This window comes from Alligator mississippiensis, chromosome 14 (genome assembly GCF_030867095.1).
Source record: "Alligator mississippiensis isolate rAllMis1 chromosome 14, rAllMis1, whole genome shotgun sequence".
Classification (NCBI taxonomy): domain Eukaryota; kingdom Metazoa; phylum Chordata; order Crocodylia; family Alligatoridae; genus Alligator; species Alligator mississippiensis.
In genome coordinates, this window is record NC_081837.1 from 33793563 (window position 1) to 33819699 (window position 26137).

A 26137-nucleotide genomic window follows, 5' to 3' on the forward strand; every position below is an offset into this window, starting at 1 on the left:
TTCATAAAACTTCTTGTAAACATGGCGGGGAAAATATGTGCCCATCAAAATAATGTCTGCAGGGCTTGACTGTAACAGCCGCTTAACAACATCCCCTGTGATGTGCTGATCTACTGGAGAAGCTTAATAGCTTTCGAGCTGTCAGGTTTAAGAGGTCCTCTAATAGGGGAAAAAGAGGGAAAGATAAACAAGCATCATGGGTAGAGTTATCCATTACCATTTGTGTGTCTAAATGGCAGTTTTTCAGCCATATAACTGGCCTCTTGGGCCCTTACACTCAGGTTGTAATACTGTTACCCCTGCAATGTGAACACTGTTACCAAACTTTAATATTAGACTTTCAGTAGTGGCACTGAATTCATACATGGTTGAACAAGAATAGTCTGTTCTCTGAAGAGAGCATTCATTGGGCACTGCAATTTCAGGTATGCAACAAAGAACAAGAAGCTTAAGCAGAGTTTTTCCGAGATGCAGCCCAGTAAGACACAGTGACAGCACACACAACTTGACCTAACTTAAAATGCAGCATAAACTAAAAGACAAGAGAGAACCTTGCATCGATCTTGCATAATTGTAAGGAGAGGGTGTCTGCTTGTAGCCAGGTATTCATAAAATCTCTCTGGGCCAAATCGGTTCTGATTTCTATTGATTCAAGTCTCTGTGATGCTACTACTGACAAGTATCCTTCCTCCCAAGCTCTTCAGCCTGGGGCTTCAAATACTCCCAAATCCATGGCAGGGCATTGGGGTGTGCCTGATCCTTTTAAGGGAGCTGGGAGTCTGTGAGGCTGCTTGCATGTGGCAGAAGGGGCTAAGGCTCAAAGAGGGCTCAGGCTGGAGCTATATAAGCCCAGAGCCTGAGCTGGTTAGGTAGTCTCTCCCTGGCAGCCACAAAGTGAGGAGCTCTGGGCAGGAGGAGGGCTCTTGAAAGGGCTGGTGTTGATATGAACAACCCTGCAGACCTGGGAGCAGAAGTAAGTCTCTTGGACAGAGGAAATCAGGGTTTTACAGGCAAATGGCTTTTGCTTTATGTTGAACCCACAGAGGGTCTCTGAGCCCGGAGAAGGGCTGCAAGTCAAACCAGGGATTTGGGAGCCCAGAGGAGGGGCGGCATGCAGGACCAGGGATCTGGGAGCCCAGGGAAGGGACAGTGTGTGGGGCCAGGGGTCCAGGAGCCCAGGGGGGCTGAATATAATTAAATGACATCATAGAAAGAAAACACTCTCAAGGCTTGGGGCATGGTGTAGGGGAGGTATGGAGCCATGCAAGGAGCCTTTAAGGCACCAGGTGCCTGGCAGAGATACAGGCAGACTGAGAGGGCCTGCTAGCTAGCCTGGGGGAATGACTGTCACTGAGGTGATCCAGGAGAGGCCCAGTGGTGATTGATACAGGCTCAGGTTTACTCAGAAACCACAGGCAGCCTCTCTTTTATAACCTTCAATAAGAGCAAGGCGTGGCACGTGAGTGATCCAAAGGGGGCAGAAGCGAAGCCTGAGCCAGGTAGGGTCATCACGGCTGCTAGAGGATGTCACGGCTGCCGCATGGCCACAGGCCGGCTACAGCATCCTAGATGCAAGCCCCAAGCTCGGAAACCTTGAAGTTCATACGCCCCACAGCCAAACGGCTGAAGGAGCAAGCTAGAGGGGAAGCTCAAGAGCAATTCCCCATCAGCATAAATTGTGTAGCCAAGATCCTCACGTTGGAGGCATTATAGACTCGCAGGGGTCAGATCTTCACCCTCTAACTACACTGAGTCATTCAAGGCCAAGAAGAAGGAGAGCTCTCCTGCCAGGTAGGTAAAACCACCTGGTCAAAAACTATCATCATGGTATCTCCCATGCCAGGTAAGTCATGGCATCTTCCCTGCTCTGGGGGATCCGCAGGTCTTAGGTGATGAGGTGGAGTTCCCACAGACCTCATCTTTGCCTGGGTTTTTATAGGGATCTGCGCTCCCTTGGGTCCCTCAAGTATCCCATGTCTGGTGACTCTCACCAGTTCAGTGTCTCTGTCTCTTGCCTCAGGTATTCTGGTCTCACCCCTAAGGTTTTAATTTGAAATGCAAATATAGCCCCCTGCCTTCTTCCCCTCCTCTGCTACCTCAGGTCACGCACTTAACATCTGTCACACAGCTTCAGAATCAGTTAAAGGGCCTAGTGTGTGACTGTAGGTCAGATGGAAACTGGCCCCTGGACAGGAGGGGACCCTGGGTGCTAGCCTGGAGTGCTGCTTCTACTAGGGCAGATACTCCCTTTGCTTTCTATCTATTGTATCCAATGACTTAAATGCAAGGTGCAGTGGCTCAGCTTCAAAGGGGTGCTGGGGAGCAGACTAGATAATACCTAGCCTGTGGTGTAGGTAGAGCATCATGCTGGAAAGTCAGAGAGAAATGCAGATTCAACTTCCTCTGGGTGAGTGGGGCACAAAACCTGGCTCTCCTGTTTCCTGGGTGAGTACTGTTATAACTAGACTATTGCGTTAAAACGTGGGTAGTCCCTCTTCCTTCTCATTCTTTTTTTTCTGGGAATTACGCCAGAGGTACGTAGCTGCCTAGCCAGTCTACTGAGCATGCACACAATACACACACGTACATGTCGGCGCAGCGTGGTTGATACAATAGCAAACTGTCTAAGAGCCAAAAACACCGTTTATTATGGAGCTGGGAAAGTGCTATTTAAACGCACAAAGCATAATGGAGTTCCACCCACAATCCTTGAGTCTGGCAGTAATTCTTTGACCTGGGTGGCTGACCACATCCTCAGCAAAGATGCTATTGCTCTGAAGCTGTACATCTGTCAAGGGAAATGTTAATTGGGAAGAAATGTTTAGGTTGATGTATAGAGGTGACTTGTGGGCGTGCAGAAAGATCTCTTCGTATCCCAATATGTGGGCAATTCCTGAGGGCATCTCTGGTTTCTAGAAGGGGAACTGCTTAACAGCACCCCAGAAGGAGCTCAGAGGCTTACCCCCACTATTGCCTGCCATGATATGCCCTTAAAAATCTCTCCTTCTACTTGATCCAGCTCAACCAGAATAGCCACTTGTCAGAGCAGCTGCAGCACTAAGTTGTCCATCAGGCTACTGGCTTGTTTGACCTCCTGCATTTCAGTGCCCTCCAGGCTCCAAAGGTAAGGAGCTGTGAAGTCAATGGATCAGTGTAGGGTATGTTTGCTGTGCAGCAGGAATAGCTGGAGGGGACTGGTAGCTGAATTCAGAGCCAATCTTTTTTGAGGGGTGGAAGGATGAAGTCCTCCTGCTTTTTGTCTCAATCACCAGTTGGTTTAAGGCTGGATAGCTGGGGCCCATTTCTCTTCTAAATGTGAAGTTTCTCTTAGGAGCCATTAAAGCTGCATGTTAAGCATTTAGTAGCAGCGTAGGGCTTCTGGCAAAGTAAAGCTGGATTTATGTTCAGCCTTTGCTTATTAAAATGTATGTTGTAAAACAAGCTTCCAGGTAACTGGGATCCTATCTCTAATCTTGGAGCCTTCATATATGCTGTACTATTGTATTCACTCTAAGAATTAAGGTCATAGCCCATTAACCCTAGTCTGCCACAGTGGAGTTCTACATAAAAAGCTAACACTCACTTGAATTCAGCTTAATCTGTCAGCCTGAGATAGTGTCATTCTCATTCACATGGAAAAAGAGGCAGAATTAGGGCATATTCCCCCCTTCTGCTCTGATAGTTTTGCATATAATTAAATGCAGTGTCCTTCACCTAAACTCCAGCATTCTTGTATAATCCATCTTGCAATCATAAAGTCTTTAAAAAAGGATCTTCCTGCTGCCAGTCATTGTTCTACTGTAAAGGATCAGTGCTGAGAGGTTTATCATCATCAATTTGGCCTTTTATGAGTCTTATTTTAAAGGGTCCCTGACTCTAGATTGGCCCAAAATTTAGCTTTTTGCAAGAATGTGTAGTTTGTTTGTTTTTTTTGCATCCTAGGAATGGAAACACGTTGAGTCGTGTTCTGTTTCTCTTGCTGAAAGATTCCGTGTAATTCGTCTTTAGCTTAAACACTCTGGTATTGCTATGGGAGAAAGCTAGATAGAGTGTGTAAACAAATGGCCTCAGGTGTGAAAAGCTGATTGGATTTCTAAGCACTTTTCTTGTCCATCTGTACTGTCTGAGCACCTCGCACCCTTCCGTACATTTATCTTCAACATCCCTCGGAGGTAGGGAAGTTCCATTTCATAGTTGCTACTGCTCTCACTCAAGCCTAAGTGTCTAAATATGTTTTGAAGATCTGGGCTTAAGTGATAAGCAGTTCACGGCACAGCAGAGAATGGAGATCAGCTCTGATGCAAGCTGGTGTCCTGACCAGTGGGCCACTTCTGCTTTCCATCTCAGCTGTCTCTGGAAAAATAGGGAAAGACTCTTATGTGTTTTTGTGGGGTTTTTTCTGATTTGGTTTTTTTTTTTTTCCCTTCAAATCTTAGAAGCCTGGATCTCTCACTGGCCCAGAAATCAGGTAGCGACTCTCAGCTACCAGGAATTTTGGAGTAAATATAAATCAGCTTAATCCAACAGTACGATCTGCCTTGAGAACTCCACAAAGTAAGCTGGCTTTTGGGGATGGAGCTAGATTTAGATCCTTTTTTTTTTTTTTTTTTTTTTTCAACCAACAAACACTGGGCTCATCCACAGCTCAGAGTTATTCCCTGCTAGGGTCTCCTGTACCCTGTGTCTGTCAGGGAAAGATTCAGTGCATAATAAATCGGCATGCATGTGCTGTTATAGTTGCATCAAAAATCTGGATCCCTTTTATTGGGAAAGAAACTCCTACTGTGTGGAGGAAAATAAATCGCCTGCAGAGGGTTCATACCCTGTTTCAGATACTTCACAGCATGGTATCCCAACACGGGCCTGCCTGTCCTACATACAACCAGAGTGGCGATGCTTACAGTACTGAATGATGAAGGCAAAAGACCCAAGACCCAAGCACAGGCCTCCACATGGGGGGAGTGGAGAAGGTGAATATCCTCTTGACGCTGTAATTCATGAAACAGCAGATTGGAGGAGTGAGCACGAGTCCTGCACTTCAACTCCAGCCCTTCTGGTTTCTGACACTGGGTAGGTGACTTTCTCACTCTCTGAACCCAAGATTTCCTACTTGTATACTGGTGTTGATGATATTGCCTAGAGTGCAGGAAGAATTAATAAGCCTGAACCTTATTTTGACCTAGATGAATGATAAGGATTATTAATGTAGGATCTCCAGATCACAGCTTGAAGTAGCCTTTCAAGCTAAATCACTTATTGGATAGCCCAGACTTTTGGGTGAGCTTTATAGTTTCTCTGCCAGCATGAACATAGCCCTTGCTATTCGCTCATCTGCATAACGGGCCTTGTGCCTGAAGCAGGAGGTATCCCGCAGTGCTGCAGTTGAACGTGCTAGCAGGGAGGTTTCCACCCAGTGGTGCTTGTATTTGTGTCCTGACAGTATGCTGTGACATAAAGATGACCGTGTGCTGCCGATGCATGGACTGCATTAGTCAGCTTGCTCTTCTACTGGCCAGCACTTCATCCCCACCCTGTCTCAGGTAAAGGGCCTGGCTCTGCCAGCCCCTCGCAGTTGCTTACCCGGTTTGTGCCCTAAGGCACCTGGCCTGTCCCCACGCTTCTTCCCAGCGGCATTGTGGCCTCGCCAGGACAGGGACTGTGACATGGTGCTTAGGGCACCTGTCACTTGAAGAGGAGAGGCTGCCTGAGAAGCAGCCTGCATGGGGTAAGGGGGGAGAGGTGATTAGAGAGTCACCTGACCAGAAGGGGGTGGGGCTTAAGCTATATAAGCCCAGGACCTGAGCTGGTCGGGCAGTCTAGTCCTGAGCACTGCAGGGCCAACCTAGAGAGGAGGACTTTAAACTAGGTTCACCGGGGGATGGAGACCAAAACCCCCAGCCTTTGGGGGCACGTGTCGTTCATGCTTGCAGTCACTGCGGGAACTAGGAAATTCCATGACTACATATATGGCCACAAATTCGCAAGTATGACTGATCATAAACCATTGCTGGGATTATTCACCAAGAGTGGACCAACATCCGAAATCATTTCACCACGTATGCTTCATTGGTCTTTACTGTTAAATGAACAAGACAGCAAATTTCAACACTGCCTTGGAAGACAATAGAAAATGCAAATGAATTGATTTGTTTCCCATTATCCTGTCCTGAATTCCGTCTTCCTCCCCGCTCTGAAGTTCTGATGCTAGAATCCTTATAGACTGCACTAGGTCCTTGCCTCCTCTCCAGACAGATGACATTGCTGATATGATTGCTAAGGATCCAGTGTTAGCCCAAGTGCTAAACTGGGTATGAAGGAAACAGCCTTCAGCAAAGGTTGCAGATGAGTTTAAGCCATTCATTATACGCCAACATGAATTTTCTGTCCTTCCTTCAGAGATGCCTCCTATGGGGTAACCACGTAGTCATTCCCAATGCAGGTGTAACATGATTTCCCGATGCTCTCCATACAGGGCATCCAGGGATTGTTTGTATTAAACGGCTTGCCAGAAGTTGCATCTGGCAGTCAATGTTAGATGCTGACAGTGAGCAAACAGTAAAGAGGTGTGGAGCATGCCAAGCTACATGCCATGTACCAGCTAAGGCTCCAATCTATCTGTAGGGTTTCTTCTGCACTTAAATTTTGCAGGCCCTTTCCAAGGCCAAATAGAATCAGTGATAGTAAAGACTATCTCCAGGTGGTTGGAAGTTGTTTGTGTTGCATCAATGACTCCATGCACTGTAATCCAAGTTTTATGGCAGCTGTTTGCATCTCATGGTTTTCTGGGTACCGTTGTGTCTGACAATGCTGCACAGTTCACTTGTGAAGGATTTAAGTTGTTTACAGAGAAGCATCTTATCTGTCACAGCACATCTGCCCCATTCCAGCCGTCATCAAATGGCTAAGTCAAGCGGATGGTCCAAACTGCTAAAGATGCATTGAAGCAAATCTTTGATGATGATTGGAACTGACGATCAGCTAATTTCTTACTATAACAGCATGTAACTGCGCACAGCTACAGGTTGCAGTCCTGCAGACCCACTAATGAACTGCCAGCTAAAAACTTGTCTGGATTGGCTTCTCTAAGATATGGTAGTTGAATACCGGACAAGGCAAGCAATGCAGTTATCCAAGAAACAGGATGTTTCTGCAGTAAGATTCTTTGAACCGGATCAGCCTGTGTACATCTGACGCTACACAACTGGGCCACGGTGGGTGCCGGCATCTGTTCTTTTAGCTGCAGGGCCAGTATTATAGAAGATGTAGACTCTAGATAGAAAGACACTTTGCAGACATGTATACCAGATGTGGGGTTGAGTCTTAGACAATGTAACCTTGGCAGCATCAGAACGTGTTGCACCACTAGAGGAACCAGTTCTGACAAGTCCATCAGTTGGTGTTTTAAATCTATCAACATTTCTAGTTGCTGAAGCTACTCTAGAAGAGCCAAAAGAGCCTTCTGATGTTGCCAGTGAAATATCTATTGTCCCTGAAGTGGGCCACATGAGTCAGGTCACTGTCTCGCCCAAAGAATGTGAAGCTTTTACTTCAACACCGTTGTCACAACCAGGATACAATGATCTCTGCCTGACCTCTTGCCTTCCATGGGGAGGATCGATGAGATCTACTTGTGGTTGAGTAGTCACATGCTGCCACTTCTCCTAATTTCCTTTTAGCTTCTCCAGTACCAACCTCTCATGATTCCTATCCAAGTGATCTTCCTTTTTCTTGATGCAATGCAGTGTGGATATACCTGTGCTTCCAGGCATATCCCTGAAATAGAGCCCAGGGGTCCTGGCTCCCCACCCTACCATCTTCTCCAATCCACCAGACTCCACTGCCCTTTCAGAGCCAGGACAGAACCAGGCAGCCTGGCTCCCAGTATTTCGGCACTAAACTACCAGACATATTTCCTTCAGAGCTAGGACAGAGCCCAAGTAGCTTGGCTCCCAGACCCCAGATTTTTTACTCAAGGCTTCCCTCCCCAGGAACTAGGACAGAACCCAGGAGTCCTTGGATTGCAGCCGCATGCTACTTTAACCCACCTGATGCAATGCAGTGGGGATACCTGGCCTTCCTTAGCATTAACAAGCTAAGGAAATACAGAATAAGTGAAAGTACTGTGAGGTAAATACATAGCTGGTTGGATCATCGTACTCAGTGGGCACGCTTACATGTGTCCCTATGGCACCTTTGTTATTGTACCGTTATTTAGTACTTCCTTTTGGAAGTACTAAATGATGGTGCAGTAACAGCCCATACTGCGCTGTTGCCGGTGGCGCATGGTTATTTTAAGCCTCTACGTTGCCATAGCAATGTGCTATAGTGAGGGAGCATATTGCTATGGCGATGTAGCTGTGGCATCATGGTTTGTGCCCTCCAACACTACGTCACTGCAGACATGTAGATGCACCCAGTGAACTTAATGGGAAGAGGTTTCAAGTGAGGTTCCCCAGGAGCCTGTCCTGGGTCTGGTATTATTCAACATCTTCATTAATGAGTTGAATGATGGGATTGAGTGCACAGTTAGCAAATTTGCAGATGACACTAAGTTGGGTGGAATTTGAGACACTATGGAGGGTCAGGCTAGGCTCCAGAGTGACCTGGATAGACAAGAGTCATGGTCCATAACCAACTAGATGAGATTCAACAAGGACAAATGCAGAGTCCTGCACTTAGGACAGAATAGCCATATGCCCAAATACGGACCAGGGAATGACTGTTTTGGTTGCAGTGCTGCAGAGAAGGAACTGGGGGTTACAGCGGGCCATAAGCTGAATATGAGCCAACAACGTGCTCTTGTTGCAAAAAAATCAAGAATGCCCTGGGCTGTATTAACAGGAGTGTCACTTGCAAATCACGAGAAGAGAAGACTGGAGAAGAGAAGACTTGGGGGGGACTTGATTGCAGCCTATAAGTATATCAAGGGCATACATCAGGTTTTGGGGGAGCATTTATTCACCAAGGCTTCCCAAGGGAGGACAAGAAATAATGGGCACAAGCTGATTGAAGATTGCTTCAGGTTAGAGATAGCTGTAAAGTAGTTTTTCCCTGAGTGCCAAGGGTTTGGAACAGGCTCCCCCCAGAAATGGTACAGTCATCCACCCTGGCAATCTTCATAAAACGTCTTTACGCCCACCTTGCTGGGGTCATCTGATCCCAGTGGTCTTTCCTGCCCACGTGCAGGGGGGCTGGACCCGATGATCTGTAAGGTCCCTTCCAGCCCCTAACTATGCCACTATGGAAGTGATTCTCTTCACCTGGATGACTGTGTCTAGTTTTGGGCCCACTGCTCTGGAAGGATGAAAACAGATTGGACTGCATCCAGCACAGGGTGGCAAAAGCACTTACGGGCCTGAGAGACAAGACTTACGAGAAAAGGCTTAAAGAAATAGGGTTATTTAGTCTGGAGAAGTGAAGACTGAGTGGGGATTGGATAGCAGTCTTTAAATACCTGAAGGGTGATTATAGAGAGGCTGGAGATGGGCTTTTGTTTGTGACTGTATGGGACAGGACTAGGAACAATGGCCTTAAGCTGTAGCAGGGGACATTTAGGTTGGAAATTAGGAGGTACTTTCTGACTGAGAGTGATCAGACATTGGAACAGGCACCTAGAAAAACTGAGATCTCCATGCTTGTAAATTTTCAAAAGCAGGCTAGACAGACACTTGGCTAGGATGATTTAATCAAGACAGATCGTGCCTTGAACAGGGAGCTGGCCTAGATGAACTTGTGAGGTTTCTTCTCACCCTACTTCCCGATGATCATTAGTAACAACAGCTCTTGTTATTCTTGTCATTATTATACATTGAGGCAATACTCAGTGTCTAGCATCCTTCTCTCCGTGAAGAACCCCCAAGACACATTTTGGGAGTGTTCATCATTGCACCAAGATGTAGCCAGCTCTGGGTAGGACCTCCAGGGAAACATGCTGCAGTCAGGAGACCTCACTCCAGAGAAAGCTGCAGCCAGCTCTGGGGAGGAGAAGGGCACATCACCAAACACAAGAGCAGGCAGAATTGTATCCATTTCACTAAGGCCAGTAGATCAATTTTTCCTCTTGCAGCTCCTGGCTCCATGGCACAGCATTGAGGCAGAGGCCCCTGAGCTGGGCCATGGGTCTGAGCAGATCCCCCTCCCAGCCTGCCATAGTTTTCAAGCATGTAACTACTTCAGCTCTTGCTGACTTAGCATGGAGTCCTCTCTGGTAAGGGACGCCTTCCAAGGGAAATCTTGAAATAGCCTGTTCATGCCAAGCCAGGGTCTTCAGCCTTATGTCCACAAGATTTACTGCCATTGAAATGACGATGATCAGACTGCTAAGGGCTCACCTTATACAGGGGGAGACTGAACAGGTGAGGCTGCATTTGGAGAGGAAATGTTGTTGTCCTATATGGCCTTGGCTCATTTATCTTGCAACTGGTTTGCTGCACATTTGCTGCCTCTCTGTAGTTCATGCAAAGCCTGTGTTTGTTTCCACCTGCCTTCAGTAGAAGTCTGGTTGCTTCTGAAGCAATAGAAAGCTGAGGTTTTGAATCATAATTGAATATTTATAAGACTATTACATTCTCATTAATGACATCCCCTCTGGCGAGGCTAGAAGGGTAGCAGGAACTCATCAATGGAAGAGGCAGCACAAGTCACATAACTGCATCTGCACTTGAAGAGGGAGGCAAGGATTTTTGGGGTGATAGCTCGTATTGGACCAACTGCATGGTTGGGATAAAGTTAGACCAGCTTTCCAATGCAAGGCATTCTCCATCGGGTCAGGCAGAATGCAGAATACAATTCCTCAGGCCCCTGCCTTTTAGTTTCTTCTTTTTATTTATTCTTTTCTTTGACCTACCTCTGATTTGCTCCACCTAGTGACAGCCCAACTGCTGGCTTTCCAGTTTTGTTCTCTTTTGTTTAGGCTGCCACCTTGTTTTATACTCCAGACACTCGGTGTCTAGTCCCAGAGACTCTGCCAAACTATAGCTCCCCATTCTGCAAGACGCTGCTCTCATACGCAGGAATCTGCTTTGCCAGGGTGTGGGGGAGGGAATCGGGGACCATATTTCTGTCAAGGAATATTTTGGTACATGATCTCCACAACTTATGACCAAGATGATGTCAAGGGGGCATTTGCTTAGTATCTGTATTTCTTCATATCTGATCTGACCTGGTGCTTGGTGACTGTGGCAGTAGCCTTTCCCTGCCAGAGATGCAATGCAGCTTGAAACATAAAGAAACAAGGACAGATGGAACTTGGGTTTTTAAGTGAATCTGATATCTCTTTGGCTTTCAAGGTCACCTGTGGTGTTGACTGTTCATGGGATGATGTTTAGTAGGAAAGTGCAGGTAGGCAGGGACGAAGGTGGTAAAACAACGGGTGTTCTTGTGCCCACTGGACAAATGCCAGAAGCCTAGGTAGTGTCACCCGCTTCATTAAAATGGCCATTTTGATGGGTGAGGCGCATTCCCTTGGAAAGTTCACAGAGCTTGCTTCAAGAGGGTGAGCAGCACTGCTGCATTTAGCTATAGCAGCATTTCCATGCATTACAGCTGGCTGGGCATGGCTTGCTTTGGTTTTCAGGAAGGACAGATACACTGGTACATGATGCACTGTCCACAAAAAGGTCTCTTAGTCTTTGCTGTTTGTGCGCAGTGTGAATAAGCTGTCTCCTGTACACACAGAAGTCTGATATGGTCTTGTTCATAGGTGCAGTTCACTGTGCTTTGGATTGTTCTGTGTGGTGTGACAGATGCATGCAGCTACAGTGTGGGCTGTAGTCTGGCTTCACCCAGGGACCGTACATGACAAGAGTTTTCTTCTTTTTTCCAATTTCCCAATAAACTGTCCACCTACTTCTAATGCAGTATTACTTGTCCCCTCAGAATTTGATCTGATCTTTGCAGAGCTTCATCCCAGGACTGATGGTAATCTTTTGCAGTGATTGCAGTAACTGCAGCCCCAGTTTTCATTTTGAGTGCAATGATTCTGCTATTAAGAGCTATACTTGTGTACCAAACTGTTGATTCTTTTATTAAGGATATTTTTGCTAGTAGCATAGGGTCATCGGCATCTGATGCCATGTCCCCCTTCCTGAATTATTTCCACGAGCCTGGATGATCTGCACTGCCTTGCAAAATGTCCTTTCTTGTGGCATCTCCTGTCTTCTGTATTTATTGCTGGACATTGCTGCTGATTGGGGCTTGATGCTTTGCCAAGTCTGCCATACCTTTAAGTGCTTTCATTGTTAAAGTTCCTTGATTGTTTTTGCCTCACTGTTGCTCTCTTTTTATATTATCTCTTGGATTTGAGTCTCTTCCCCTCTTAGATCTTGTCTCTTTATTGTATCAATGTTATCTGATGCTGTTTTAAGTATACTGTTACCTTGTAAGTCCTACTGCTGTTTCTTTATTGTTTCTTGCATCTTAACTTTTGTTCTGGCTTTTGCCAGAGTGAATTCTGGATCTAACAACAGTTGTGCTTAATACACTGGCATCTCTAATGCCTCCAGCCATCCTGCCTCTTATCGAGTTTTGAAAGAAGAATTCCTAATTGCAGTGTTCAGCAAAAGCGTGAACTGCAGTAATACAAGAGTCAGCTCTTTCCCCTGGTTCCTGGTATCTCATATTAAATCTGGCCTCTTTGTCTATAATAATATTTCTTTTCCCTATAAAATGGGCCTCAAAAGCCTGGTTCACTTTTTTAATAGTCTTTCTTTTCCTCCTCGGTGAGGGGGAGGGCACATAGCATATCACCTGCAGCTTCTCCCACTGCAGTGATGAGGGCATTTCCTTGGTATTCCTGTAGCTGCCTAATTCTGCTCAGTCCTTCTAATCCAGCAAGGCCAGCTGCCTGCCTTCCCATAGTCAGACTTGTCTAGCAGAGCCATCTGTGTTACAGCCTCCTCCATAGCTGCACTGGACTTTCAGCCCTGTCTCCTCCCTGACTCTGCCTGCAAGTGCACTCCTCTTTGTCTTTCTTACCCTGCTGATATTAGGACCAACTTCTAGCCAAATAGACAGAATGGGCAGAGAGAAACGGCAGTTGAAATGCAACATGCCCTCCAGTTCTCATCTGACACTATGCCAGCGCTATAAGAGTCGCACTCCCAGAGAAGCCAACCTTATGATTTGGGATCAGACCTTTGGCACTGCTGGAAGCAGAGGTTTATGCCCCAGCCTTCCCCAGGTTCACGATGCAGGAAACTTTGTGGGTGAATCTCCCTTTATCTTTCTCAGATGTTCCCGTTGAAGGGTCAGAGGATTTGTGTTCCCTATAGACGTGTATAAAACCTTGACTGGCCAAGGGACTATTGGCCAATGTCTGCAAGCCTGGAATTTGCAAACTCAAGTGGTACAACCTGAAAGCCTTAATGGGTGGGTAAAACTCCCAAGCAACTAGGAGGCTTTTGTCAGCTGGCTAGAGCTGTGGCTGTGGCTTGAATTGTTGTGTGTGATCCCTTGGGTTGAATGGCACAATCTCACCTGACCCGGTAGAGCAGACATAGAGTCATTCCTGAAGGTTAGCAGGTTGTGGACATTGCATGACCAGTTTCCTCCGGGAAAGCACCCCATTGAATGTGCTGTTCCCACTGGGGATTTCTGTAGAAAGGATTGGCATCCCTCAAAGCCCTGTTCCCTATGGCTGGGGCTTGCCCTTCTCTCCTTACAGAGCAGGGCTGACTGTCACTGTGTCCATGGTAACTCAGACCCATACAGGCGTCAGGTGTACACTCGAGACTCAGAGTTCAGATCTTTTCCTGTGAAAATACTATATTGTCATGTTGTGACTATGTTTGAGTGAAGCTGTAACCATGATGGTTCAGGAAACATGTGAGAGGCAAGGATTTTTGTAGGTGATATCATTCAAAAACTTGTCTGTCATATAGTTGATCCAATAAAGGTGTCAGCCACAAAAATCCTTGACTCGTGCATTATCTTCTTCTATCATATAATGGAAATGAAATCCTAAAATGCCTGTGGAGATGTTCTCCATGAAGCAACTCCTGTATCTTCCCACCTTTCCTAACTGCATCACTTGATAGTCTGGAAATTCTGGGTCGGTGGCTAGTCTTCTGTTACCCCATTCCTGACATAGAGGGGCTCCAAGGCACCTTTTGAACTTCACAGTTATACTAATAACATCGTGTTAAACTTTCTAGGCAAGAACAACTCAGAATCCTGGTCGGGCAATAACAAGACCAGCTGAGACGAGTCTCTGCAAAAGGCGTTGCATCTTTTAGCGGTAAACAGCTTTTCCAATCCTGCATTCCAGCAATGGCCCATGCGGTAAGAAAGCAGTCTGAACTGGCCTTTCATGTGAAGGATGGCATGTCTTTACAGGGCATCTCATCTGAAAGTGGGAATTTAATTAACTTGATGCCACTCAGATTCCTCTGGCCTCTTCATGAAGTCATGGGAGAAGGGCCCAGGCTGGGCTGTGCCAATGCTCCTGCTGGGACCGAAGCTAGAGGCACCTGGCTCAAGGGTCTTGCCCCTCCACTCAGGGTCAGACAAATGCCATATTTGGGGTCTGGAAGGAATTTCCGCACCCTGGTCAGATTAGTATGGACCAGGGGTTTTTGCCTTCCTCTGTAGTGGGGCGCTTGGCCTCTACCCAAGATCTCTTGAGTGTATATTGACAACGTTTTGTAGATTCAGGATGGTGGCTGCCATGTTTCCTCTGCTTTATCTGTGGCTGGTTTGGGTGTTAGGTCTCTGTTGTGTCAGGGCTCATGGTCGTCCTATGTGGAGTTTAGATTATGGATCGTATAGGGTGGCTTGGATAGGGATGATCCTGCCTCAGGTAGGGCTTTGGACTAGATGACCTCTGGAAGTCCCTTCCAACCCGACCGACCTCTCTATGAGTCTACGATTTTGTTTTCTATTGTTCATCTTAAATTATTCGTGAATGTTTATTTTCATGGGGGGAACTGAGAATATATCTAAAATACTTAAAAAATGTTTTCTCTATTTTACTTCCAGATTCCAGGCAAGAACTGTGTGGCTTTATGCATCATCCCAAAACTCTTGGCTTTAGTTAGTCTCCTCTTCAGCTACCCAAGTGTGCTCTTACAATAACTGCTTCATGCAGCCTCAGACCTGTACAAAAAGTGTCTCCAGACCTACATGCAGTGGTGACTTCAAGGACTGGGGTGATTTATAGAGATGGGAACTTTGTGTAAAGGAAAAGTGGCCATCCTCACACAGGCTGCATGAGCTCTGGAGACAGCTCCATCACTTCTGCCCTCAGATTAGGTTTGTGTTACTCACCAGCAATGTCTCTTGGTGCTTAGGAGCCCCACAGCTAGGACTCACAGGAGACCATGGGCACTTGACCAGGGAAAGGACCCTGAGCAGGAATTGATAACAGCTGTGTGAGGTTTTGGGGGCCTCACGCTGGAACAAGGACCAGGAATTGGATGGCTGGATGGAAGTGCTGGTTAGCAACAGTCAGCAGCCTTGACTGGGCCCATCTGAGAGCTGTGTTAGCGCTCACCCAGACACATCTCTGGGCACTGCCAGGGTGCCAGTCATAGAAATTGTAGAAAACCAGTCATTGGGGATCAGGCTGTGGCTATGGCATTGTGTTGGTTTTAATCAAATGAGTCATTGTCTTCCTCACTGACACTATGTCATGATATCTTTCACTGCAGGCATTGAAGAAAATCTTTGGGGCTGTATGCCAGCAGTTCCTGCGCCCCACTAGCAAAGCAGAAATGGGATCCCCAAACCCCAGCTCCCTTCCAGGTAAGACATGAGAACGGTGGAACCCCAGTGGTCGCTTGGTCGCAGAGCTCTGCCTCCTTTTTGCACCTTGGGAAATCTTCCCCACTGAATTGGGGCATTGCGTGGGCATTGCTTACCCCTGCCCATGGGGACAGCTCACAATGCTTGAGGTTGGATTTTCAGCACGCCCCAGTTGTCAGTGTCCTGGGGACAGCAACCCATGAGGTCGACTCTGTCTTCCTGATGAGACGTTTCTGACTCTTGGGCCTCTGCTGATGTTAGTCAGGACCAACTTTTTTCCAGCTGGGTTGGAAGACCAGGTGAAGAAGGCTATGATGAGTTGATGCCATGCATGTCAGCAAGGCTATGCTCAGACTATTTCTTAAGGGGATTGAAAAGCTATTCTATCCCGACTTTTTCCAGATGCACACCCTTGGCCTGAAAGATGCGGATCCACATCTTTCCTAGACAGTGAAAGCATCAGCTTGGCAAGTCAGCCATAGCGAGAACAGCAGACCATATGCATACGGCTCCTTCTGTGTATCCACTGAATGATTCTGCGTGGGTGGGGAAAAAAGCACTCGGGGTTGAAATCAGACCTAAAGGGTCAGCTCATCATCTGGGAAGAAGGACTGTTGCTCAGCTGGCATCATGCTGATTTAAAACAGCTGAAGGTTTGGCCCTGACTCTTTTAGCTTGGAGGCAAAACATTTTTTTCATTTTTAAATTTGTTTTTAAGAGAACTGGAAGGGGAGGAGTAAAATGTGTTTTGAGAGCTGCAAGCAGGCAAAACAATGAAATTGCTGCTTTCTGCAGTCTCCCCTCCCCACCCCCCTTCCTTTTTATGTGCCTAAAACTAACAGCAGCAACAAAACCTTCATTTCTTATGTTATGATATGATTCATGATGCAGGCTGTTATTGCCTTATTAAAAAATAAAACACTGATGGGGGGAGGGGGATGGGGGGGAAAGCCTAAACCCCTAAAATGGAACATCTGCAGATGATTAAACTGATGATTAAACTGTGGTGGGTTCTGGAAAGAAAAGAACAGTGGGGCTGTGGTGTGACAGATAAGATTCCTCTCCATAAAGGACTTAAATTCTTCAGAAGTGAATTGTGCAGCACTGTCAGAAACAATGGTATCTGGAAGACCATGATTGGCAAACAGCTGCCATAAAACTTGGATTACAGTGCATGGAGTCACTGATGCAATGGAAACAACTTCCAAGCACTTGGAGAAAGAATCAATGATAATATAGAATAACGCCTTGGAAATGGCCTGCAAAATCTATGTGCAGATGAGACCATGGTGTCCTGGTCACTTCCCAAGGCTGGACTGGAGCCTTAGCTGGTACATGGCGTGTAGCTTGTTATGCTTCACTCCTCTTCACTGTTTGCCCACTGTCAGCATCTAACTTTGGCTGCCAGGTGTAACTTCTGGCAAGTGCTTTCATGTGAACACAATCCCTGGATGTCCTGTATGGAGAGCATCGGGAAATCATGTTACACCTGCATTGGGAATGACCACTTGGTTACCCCATAGAAGGCATCTCTGAAGGGCAGAAAGCTCATGCTGATATATAATGAATGGCTTACATTCATTTGTGACCCTAGCTGAAGGCTACCTCCTCCAGACCCAGTTTAGCACTGGATCCTTAGCAGTCATATCAGCAATGTCAGCTGCCTGGAGAGGAGGCAAAGACAAGGATTCTAGCATCAAAACTTCAAGGAGTGGAGGAAGAGGGAATTCAGGACAGGATAGTGGGGAAACAACTCAATGGATCAGCATTTGCTATGGTCTTCCAAGGGCGGTGTTGAAATTTGCTGTCACATGCATTTAACAACGAGGAGCAATGATTCTAGGGCTGTGCAAGGCTGTGCTTTGGATCTGGAGAAGCTTTGGATGCTTCAATGTCTGAAGCAGCATGTCTGGATCAAAGTGCTGGCTTCTTTAGGCTTTCCAAAGTGGTTTGGAGCTTCCGAACCACTTCAGAAAAGCTTTGGAGGTGCTTCGGAGATCCGGCCATAGGGTATAATGGGGAATCAATGAAATATCTATAACTTTGTTGTTTTGTATCTAACTTGCAGGGGTGGTAGCCTCTGCCAAGAGCATGAAGCCTGCCAAATTTAAAAAAGATCAGTGCAGGGGTTTGGGGGAAACTGCACCCCAAATTCTTGAAAGCAAAACTCATGTCATGTGTATGTGTTACACCACAGTGGGGTCAAAACTGCAGGGGTGGTAGCCCCTTGTGAGGCCACCAAGGCTGCCAAGTTTCAAGGTGATAGGTGCAGGGGTTTGAGGGAAACTGCACCTCAAGCTGCTGACAACACACACAGGGTCATCTGTGTCATGAGTTTTGCCTAAGGCACAGCGGGCTGAAAACTGCAGGGGTGGTAGCCCCTGCTGAGGCCACAAATCCTGCCAAGTTTCAAGAAGACTCACCCATGTCATGAGTTTTGCTTGTGTGTGGGGAGATGGGGGAGTCCTAGCCTGACCTCTTAAGATGCCTGGGGACCCCAGGCCTTGCTGCCCATTGCAGAGAATATTTCAGGTTGTTCAGCCAGGACAGGGCGCTGAGATACTGAACAGGCCAAACCTCCCTGGCCCAGTGAGCTGCCTTTGCTGTCAGGGTGGGAGCCCCAAGGGTCAAGAGCTCTTTTGAGCTCTGTGACTGCAGCTGTGGTAAGTGGTAGAGAAGTGAAGAGCCAGAGTCCTCCCAAGGCACCTGGGCACAGGCTGAACAGAGCTCTCCTGGGACCAGCGATACCACTGCCTATTGCTAGCCAAGGGCTGTGGGTGGGAGCCCCAGTGGCTCAGTGCTGGGTCAGTGCAGCTTTTGAAAGGACCTGCTGGGTCCCTGCTGATTCACCGAACTGCTTGCAGGCTGCCGGGGGAAGGTGTCCCAGGGGGTTTCTGCTGAGCATCTCTTCTCCATCTGCAGCTCTCCCAGTTGCATGTATCAGGAGGATCTGGGAGTCCAACTGGCTCCCGAGCCTTCTCCTGGCAGCCCCAGGCCCACCGAGATGTGTCTTCGTGCAGGCCCCTCCTGGAGATGCTACCATGCCACCAGGAAGAAGAGGATGGCATGGGGGCAGGCCAGGTGCCTTGGGGCAGCCAGGTGAGTGGCTGTGAGGGTCTGGCAGAGCCTTGCTCTGCACCTGGGACAGAGTGGGGATGACCTGCTGGCCAAGGGGTGACCAGAGGATGCTGGAGCCCTTCCCACCTCCACCTCTCCATGACCCAGTTAGGGCCCCTGCAGAAATCTTTCTGCAATGAGTAGCAGTGCCCTGGTTCCCCAGGTGCCCTGAGAGGTCAGGCTGGGACTCCTGTGGTTTCTGCCTCAGCATCTCCTTACACTCAAGCCCCTGGGGTCTGTGTGTTAGAGAAGGGGAAACAGGCATGGGATGTGAATTGCTCTGCCCACAGGCACCTGGTTTTTGTAGGTGTGCCTTGAGGGGGGGGTGCTCTGGGGAGGAGCCTGGGGGTGCAAAAGTAGCCATCAGATGGGATGTGTGCATGTGATTTGGTGAAGTGTGTGTATGTATGTGTGAGTTTTTGTGCTGGTGGCTGGCATGTATGTGTGGGACTGTGTCACAAGCAGGCACTTGTTGCTCCCTGTGCTGACTCCCTCTTTCTTTCCTCCCACACCAGCTCCACCTCCACTGGCCTTGCCCCCAGGGCAGGGGAGGGCTATGTTCAGGGGCTGGGGTTGCTAGGTGGGGTCCCTACGAGGCTCCCTGCCCAATGCCCATGCTAGTGGAGTCTGGACAAGGAAGCAACAGATGCTTTGCACCAGGACCAGAAGTTCTGCGAGACGGTGCCGAAGGAGCTGTGCTGCCAGCAGCTGAACACACACTTTGGCTTCAATCTGTGGTGCCGTGTCCACTTGATCACCAGGTAACCAGTGTCTGGGCATGGTAACGTGGAGGAGCCTGCGGACCACGAGGTTGTGAATCTCATTCACCACACAGCATTGGAGTCAACCAAGAAATACTCAGAGCCAGGAAGTTCGCTGGACCCCCACACTCTTGATCAGCATAGATCACATTGACTTCAGGCTCCATTTCCCATGCCACAAGAGCAAGATCACCAAAGACATGGAAGTTGTGTGGCGCCTGAGGGAACAGAGTGAGAACATGCACTATACTGGATGGCGGTACCAGCAGTGCTCTGCTGGGCAGGTGGGTATATGTACTTGCTACTCCAGCCCAACATCGCTGTAGTGCCCTGTGTGCCTGTGTGGTGGGGCAATGTGTGTGTAGTGCGTGCACATGTGGGCAACAGCATGCACATGTGCATGTGAGCCTGTGCTGGTCACTGCCATCTGTGTGCATGTATGTGAGCTGTGTCCCCAGCAGGCAGGCACTGCTTCCTGTGCCAACTCCCCCATTCTTCCCTCCCACAAGTTCTCACCCTTGAGAGGGTGCATCCCAGAGACACACTCAACTATTCATCTGGGGAATCCGTCTGCTTCCAGGCAGCTGCTTTTGCCAACTGAAAGGGATGGTCTGTGATTGCTTCAGCCCAGAGGCTCATCAGTGCGGCTCAGACAATTGGCTTGGCAGCACCATGATACCGGAGGCTGCATGGAAGCAAAGTGCAGTGGGAATTCTCTGGGTTGCACGGAGGAGCCCTGATGGCCTCTCTGCTCCCAGGCTTGGAGCGCTCCTGCTGCCAGCACCAAGCAGGAGACAGGAAGGAAGAGTCATGAGTTCAACTCCAAATGACCCATGATGCAGCCCAGTGAGAAGCAGAAGAAAATATCCAAATCAGCCGCTCCTGTGTCCAGCTAATGACACCGAACAAGGAAGAAATTGATTACGGGATTGAACACCAGCTCCTTGCTGCCATAAGCAATGACCCCCAGCTGCTGGCACTCATAAGGGCACTTGTAAGGGCACTCCCAACCCACAAGAAGGACAATGCTGGGGGCTATGGGAAGGGCACCCCTATCGTGGTACCAGCAGGAGGCAGTGGCAGCATGTGGCCCATGTGCAGATCCCTGTGCACAGTGGAAATGTAGAGCAAGGACACAGGAGCACAGACAATGGGGCAGTGTCCTGCTCCCTTCTGCTGCCTGACCCTCAGGCTTCTGCTGCCACCAGCACTCCCTGAGCTGCACCAAGGTGAGAAACACATGGGACTGAGGGAATTGGGCCAGTTATCCTGTGTCTGTCTGCTTCTGCATACTGCCCTTCTGTGCCCCTCAGGTCTGCTGTGTCCTGTGGCCTGCATCCCTGGGAGGCAGGGATCCTTTTGCTCTGGCTGGCACAGCTTCCAGAATGCAGGAGCACCATGGCTAGCTCCAGCTTGGGGTCATTAAGGCAACATGAATCTCCTAATAATATATAATGACGGGGAGGATTCAGCCTCTGCGTCTTCTTCAGCTCCTCCCCAGGATTCCTGTGAGACCACGGAGGCCATGTGCTGGGAGAAAAGAAGTCTTGGGATGAGACTGCCTTGGAGGGTATCCTCTCTGGTGACCTGTGTCATGGATTGACAGTAAAGTGGATGGGAGAAGCTCGCTGAGCTAAGAGGTATGTGCTTTAGTGAGAAGAATACACTGACCCCTGGGTTGGAAGGTCAAAATGTCAAATTGTCAGGCATTAAAGTTTTGGTCTGGAACCAGTTTGACTGATTTGATGAGACTCATTTGATGAGAATGACCAGGAGATCCAAGAGTTGATTGACCACAAGTGTAAAGCCTTTTGTGCTTGGCAGAATGACACCAAAAGAAATTGAGTCACTATCCAAGGCAGAGGTCCAAAGAAGGACCCATGATATGAAGAATGGATGGTGGGAACACAAGGTGAAGGAGTTTAAACATCTGGCTGACATCCACAATATGCATGGTTTTTTCAATGCCACCAAAGCCATTTACGGTCCATGCACTTAGGAGCCAACCCCCTTGAGACCTACAGATGGAGGAGCGCTGGTCAAGGAAAGGGGAGCCACTAATGCCCATTGGAAGGAGCATTTTGAAGACCTTCTCAATCAAGATTCTTTTGTTGATGAAAGTGTTTTCAATTCCTCTAAGTACCTGGCTTTTCAATCCTTGCTTTTCCTTTATAAGTAGTTAAACCATCAGGATTGCTATTAGTTCATCCTTTGGGGTAGTTTCCGCAGAGAGGCAGGGCAGGGTGTGGGAAGCCTGCCTAGCTGGAGATGTTTGGATGCCTCTGCTTTTTAGGACTCTCAAGGTGCTTCGTTCTCCTAGCATAAAATTCACTTGGATAGGATGGGGGGAGAGAGAAGAAAACAGCTTATAAAGCAAGGGCAGGCAATTATTGCGGGTGTAGGGCTGCTTATTGGGTTTTGGCAAGCTGTTGAGGGCCACATGGGTAGCATCGCCCCTTGACAGGTGCCCTGCCCCCTGGTCACCGTCTTGTGACTAGAAGTCCCGCCACCTAACCCCTGACCTTTGCCACCCAAAGTCCCTCCCCTTGTTCTTGAAAGTACTCCTTTCAGCAAGGGGTTTTGCCATCTCAGAACCAGAAAAATACCAAATTATATTCTAAAAACCAAACATCTCCAGCATTCATTAATTTGATTTCAAAAAATATTTTTGTCCTGATTTACATGCGTTTGTGTAGTGTACACAGAGGTGATTGAACAATAGCTTAAAATGAAGTCTTACTCTTGTATATCATGGCGATGTGTATGGGTGTGTGAGGGCTATGGGTGCGTGGGTATGTGGGGGTGGGTGGGTATGGGGTTTGTGGACGGTGATGAGTGGGGTGAGGGTGGCTGGGGTGTATGAGGGGGTGTGGGTGCAGGGGTCTGCGTATGGCAGTGCAAGGGGGTGTGTGGGTGCATGTGTATGATGGGGTATGTGTGTGGGATTCACCCTATAAATACACACACATGCACACATACTGCCCCTGCCTGCATACACTCTGCCCCTGCCTGCACACGCACACACGTACTGGTGGAGGCCCGTGCTCCCTGGTCCAGCGATGCAGCCGAGAGCCACATTGTGCCAGAGCAGGGCATGGGCAGGAAAATAGTGAAATGGCTGGGGGTGGGACAGGGCTGGGCTGCTCAGTTCAGCTGAGGGCTCCCCCTAGGTCTTACTGCCCCCGTCTCCTGTCAGCTTTGACAGGCAGCCAGGAGCAAATAAATGTTAATTTACTCATTTTGGGGGGCCCCGCAGGCTAGATAGAATGGCCTGGTGGGTGAGATCCAGCCCATGGGTTGTATTTTGCCCATCCCTATTATAAAGGATGCATGAAAGCTTCTGTCTAGAGCAGTGATTCTCACCCAGGGTGCCACACCATCCTGGGGTGCCTTGAAATCTCTGGAGGGGTGCTATGGAATGGCTTGCAAATTTTACACTGTTAGATGTGAAAATGTGATTCTCATGATAAACCCAGACATTTCCAATAGGAATCCCCAGTGTTATAAACATTCTGCCCTGCTGTGGCCTTTCTGAGTTCTTGAGTTGCTCTAGTATTGTTATAAAAAATGAGTGAAAATTAAGAGCTAGCAGTTTTTGAGGGGTGTCTTGAATCTAAAGATCAAGAGATTTTGGTCTAGAGATTTCTGCAGTTGGAAAGACATGCGGTGCCCAGCCACTGTGGGGCTGGCTTGTGAAATGGCTCCGCAACCTTGGTGTACAGCCATCCTCTGCTCAGCCCACGAGGGGGCACTGTTAATCCACTTGAGTGCATTAATTGTGCAGGGTGCAAGGGCTACAGGCAGGAGCAGGGAAAACAGTGCTGTCCACAGTGGGGTGAGCAGAGCAAGAGGCCACAGGGAAACTGCAAGTGGAATCAGCCATAAACAGTTGAAGATGGACTAGCCAAAATGTGGCCTTAACAAGGCTGTGGGAGCTTTGTCGGGCAGGGGCAGTCTGTGGAGTGGAGCAGTCCTAAACTGTGGTCAAAGTGAATGAAGGGGAAGATGGAACGTGTCACATGTGCCACATGCTGCTGATTCCCATCCCTAATGGCAATGGGGAGAGGCAGATTTGGCAGTGAGGTTACACAGAGTCTGCCTTAGGAGGGGAGAGAGCAGCTGGAAGGGCTGTGGAGGGAGAGACAGGGCAGAGAAGGGGAATGTGCCAGGATGATCTGTGTACCATTGACTCCCTGTGCTCTCATGGGTTGTAACAAACCTTTGTGGGCCAGATCCAGTTGTTTTGTGGACTGGATGTGGCCTGTAGGCTGGGAGCTGCTGATGTCTGCTCTGGGGTATGGGAGGGTGACAGTTAGCATTGCTGATGTATAGAGTAGGTTCTCCTGCCCCTGCTGCAGCAGATTTCATGTTGGCTTGGTGGCGTTGGAGCTTCCAGCTTCTCCCCAAACTTCTTCATTGTAATCATTTACGTGTCCCTCTGGCCTCACATCTGCTTCCTCCACAGCTTTGGGGATTTTGCACCCACCTCTTGCAGGGAGTGAGGGGTGCAGGGAAGAACAAACTCATCTACTATTCATAGGAAGGAAGAGATGGAGGAGGAAGTGAAGCTGCCTCCTCTGAAAGTCTTGCAATCCTGGGGAGAGCAAGAGGAAAAAGTCCTTGTCTCCTGTGACAGCCCTGATTGGCTGGCTGCCCTGCTTGTCCACCTCCTGGGGAAGAGCAGCTAATCAGAAGACAGTTTTCTGCAGGTGAGGCTGCAGCGCCCTGTATCATGACCCGACCAGCTGGAGCCCACACTACAATCAAGTCACTTGGGGGACAGTCCCTGGTGTTGGTGCCACTGCCTCGACCTCTCATGGCTAAGTCACGAAGGCACAGTAGCTCAAGTGGCAGAGGCGGATGCACTTGGTGCTGAAGGTCTGAGGCTCCATCCCCTGGAGACGACACACAGTGGTGCTTGCCACGCGAGAAGCGCTCTGTTTGCACCTCCCTGGTGGGACCTGCAGGCTGCACTTCTGTTCAGGTGAACACACAGCATTGACTGCTGCTCTTGAATCCAGACTGAGCACGGCATGAGGGGGTCTGTTCTCCAGTGTCTGACTGCCCAACTCCACTTTGCGTTTGGTCAGAGCTTCCTGGCACACTGCCATTGTGGCCATTGACTGGGTTGCATTTAGCTGCTTTCACCTGAAAGGTATTCACCGGAAGAAATTTTCCATCTCCTGTTTCCCTGAGCCTGATAAAGGCTAGAGAAACTAGCACAGGCACATGATGGATGGCTGTGATTTGTAACTCTATAACAGGGAGAGGCAGTAAATTGCTTGAGATTTAAACTAATCTCTTATTAGGCAATTAAAGGCATAAATAACAATGCTGTGGCTGAGCTGCAGCATAGATGAGACACTTGCTGCTCATGGCTGTGCATTTCCCCCTTGCCTTCCCACCAGTAACTATCAGACTCTGGTCCCTGGGGAACCTCCACAAGTGGTTTGTGGAGATGCTTCTCTTGCAGCAGCGAAGCAGCTGTCAGTCTGAGCAGTGACACTTGCCTCTAGTTATAGCCCAGTGCAGGCTATTTCTAGTTTGGTTTCCAGAAGGGTTCCCATGACAGTGATTCTTAACCAGGGTGTCGCCAGATCCTTTGAAGGGTGCCATGAGGTGTGAGGAGATAAGTGAAGTGTAAGGAAAGAAGCAGGTAAGCCAGGCTCAGACTTGTCGCTGCTTGGACTCCTACTGCCCAGCCCTTGTTTAGGGAGGGTAAGCACTGTAATATATAAATTACTTTTTGAAATTGGGTGCCACTTAATTCACAAAAATTTTGGAGTGGGCCTTGAGTCCAGTGGCCAGTTCCTTGAGTCTAAAAAGGTTGAGAGCCGCTGATCCACACACTCCCTGATAGCAGTGGAAATGGCCAGAGCTCAGCATTGCTGATAATCAGGTGCTTCCCAAGAAGCTCTTTTCCAGCCAGTGAAACAAAGCAACCTAACCCCCCCCTCCCATTTGAGTCCTGCTCAGCAGCTTTGCATCATCCTGACTAGTGTTTCAGTGGTGTATATTCAGCTGTGAGCAAAGGTGCAGAGCAGCAGAGTCCCGAGCTGCAAAGGGCCCAGGAGAAATGATGGCACAGAGGCTGCTCTTAATGGCAGTCAATGAAATAGGTTGCAGCCCTGCCTCATTTTTAATGTGCAGTTCTCTAACCACGAGTCTTTATTCTGAGACCTGTGATGGCAGCTCTCTCTGACCAGAGTGTAATAGGGTCCCCCTACCCCTATAGAAAGGGTCATGTGCCTTTAAGACTGTAGGCACAGAGTGGGAGCCCTGCCTCCTCCTGGGGTATATAAGAGGCCCTGCTTAGGACTAGGCATGTGAATAGGAGATGGCTTGAAGATAGCATTTGTGACAGGGTAGAAAGGGAGACATAAGTTTGTAGGTGAGTGAAGCCTAGAGACTGCTTTATGAGTGAGTTAAGCCTGGAAATATTGTTGGTGATGGCGATGATGGGTAATTGAGAGTAGACCTTAGAGGGAAAACAGAAGGCAGTCTTATGCATAAGTGCT

At 48.4% G+C, this 26137-nt stretch overlaps 1 long non-coding RNA gene across 1 annotated transcript; it reads left to right on the forward strand.

The window, feature by feature from the left end:
• The first annotated feature begins 12863 nt into the window (after nt 1-12863).
• LOC132244843 (uncharacterized) lies at nt 12864-16797 on the forward strand. The gene is made up of 4 exons (XR_009456694.1): nt 12864-14280; nt 14977-15249; nt 15648-15741; nt 16144-16797. It is a non-coding gene; the product is annotated as an uncharacterized LOC132244843 (long non-coding RNA).
• The last annotated feature ends 9340 nt before the right edge of the window (nt 16798-26137 follow it).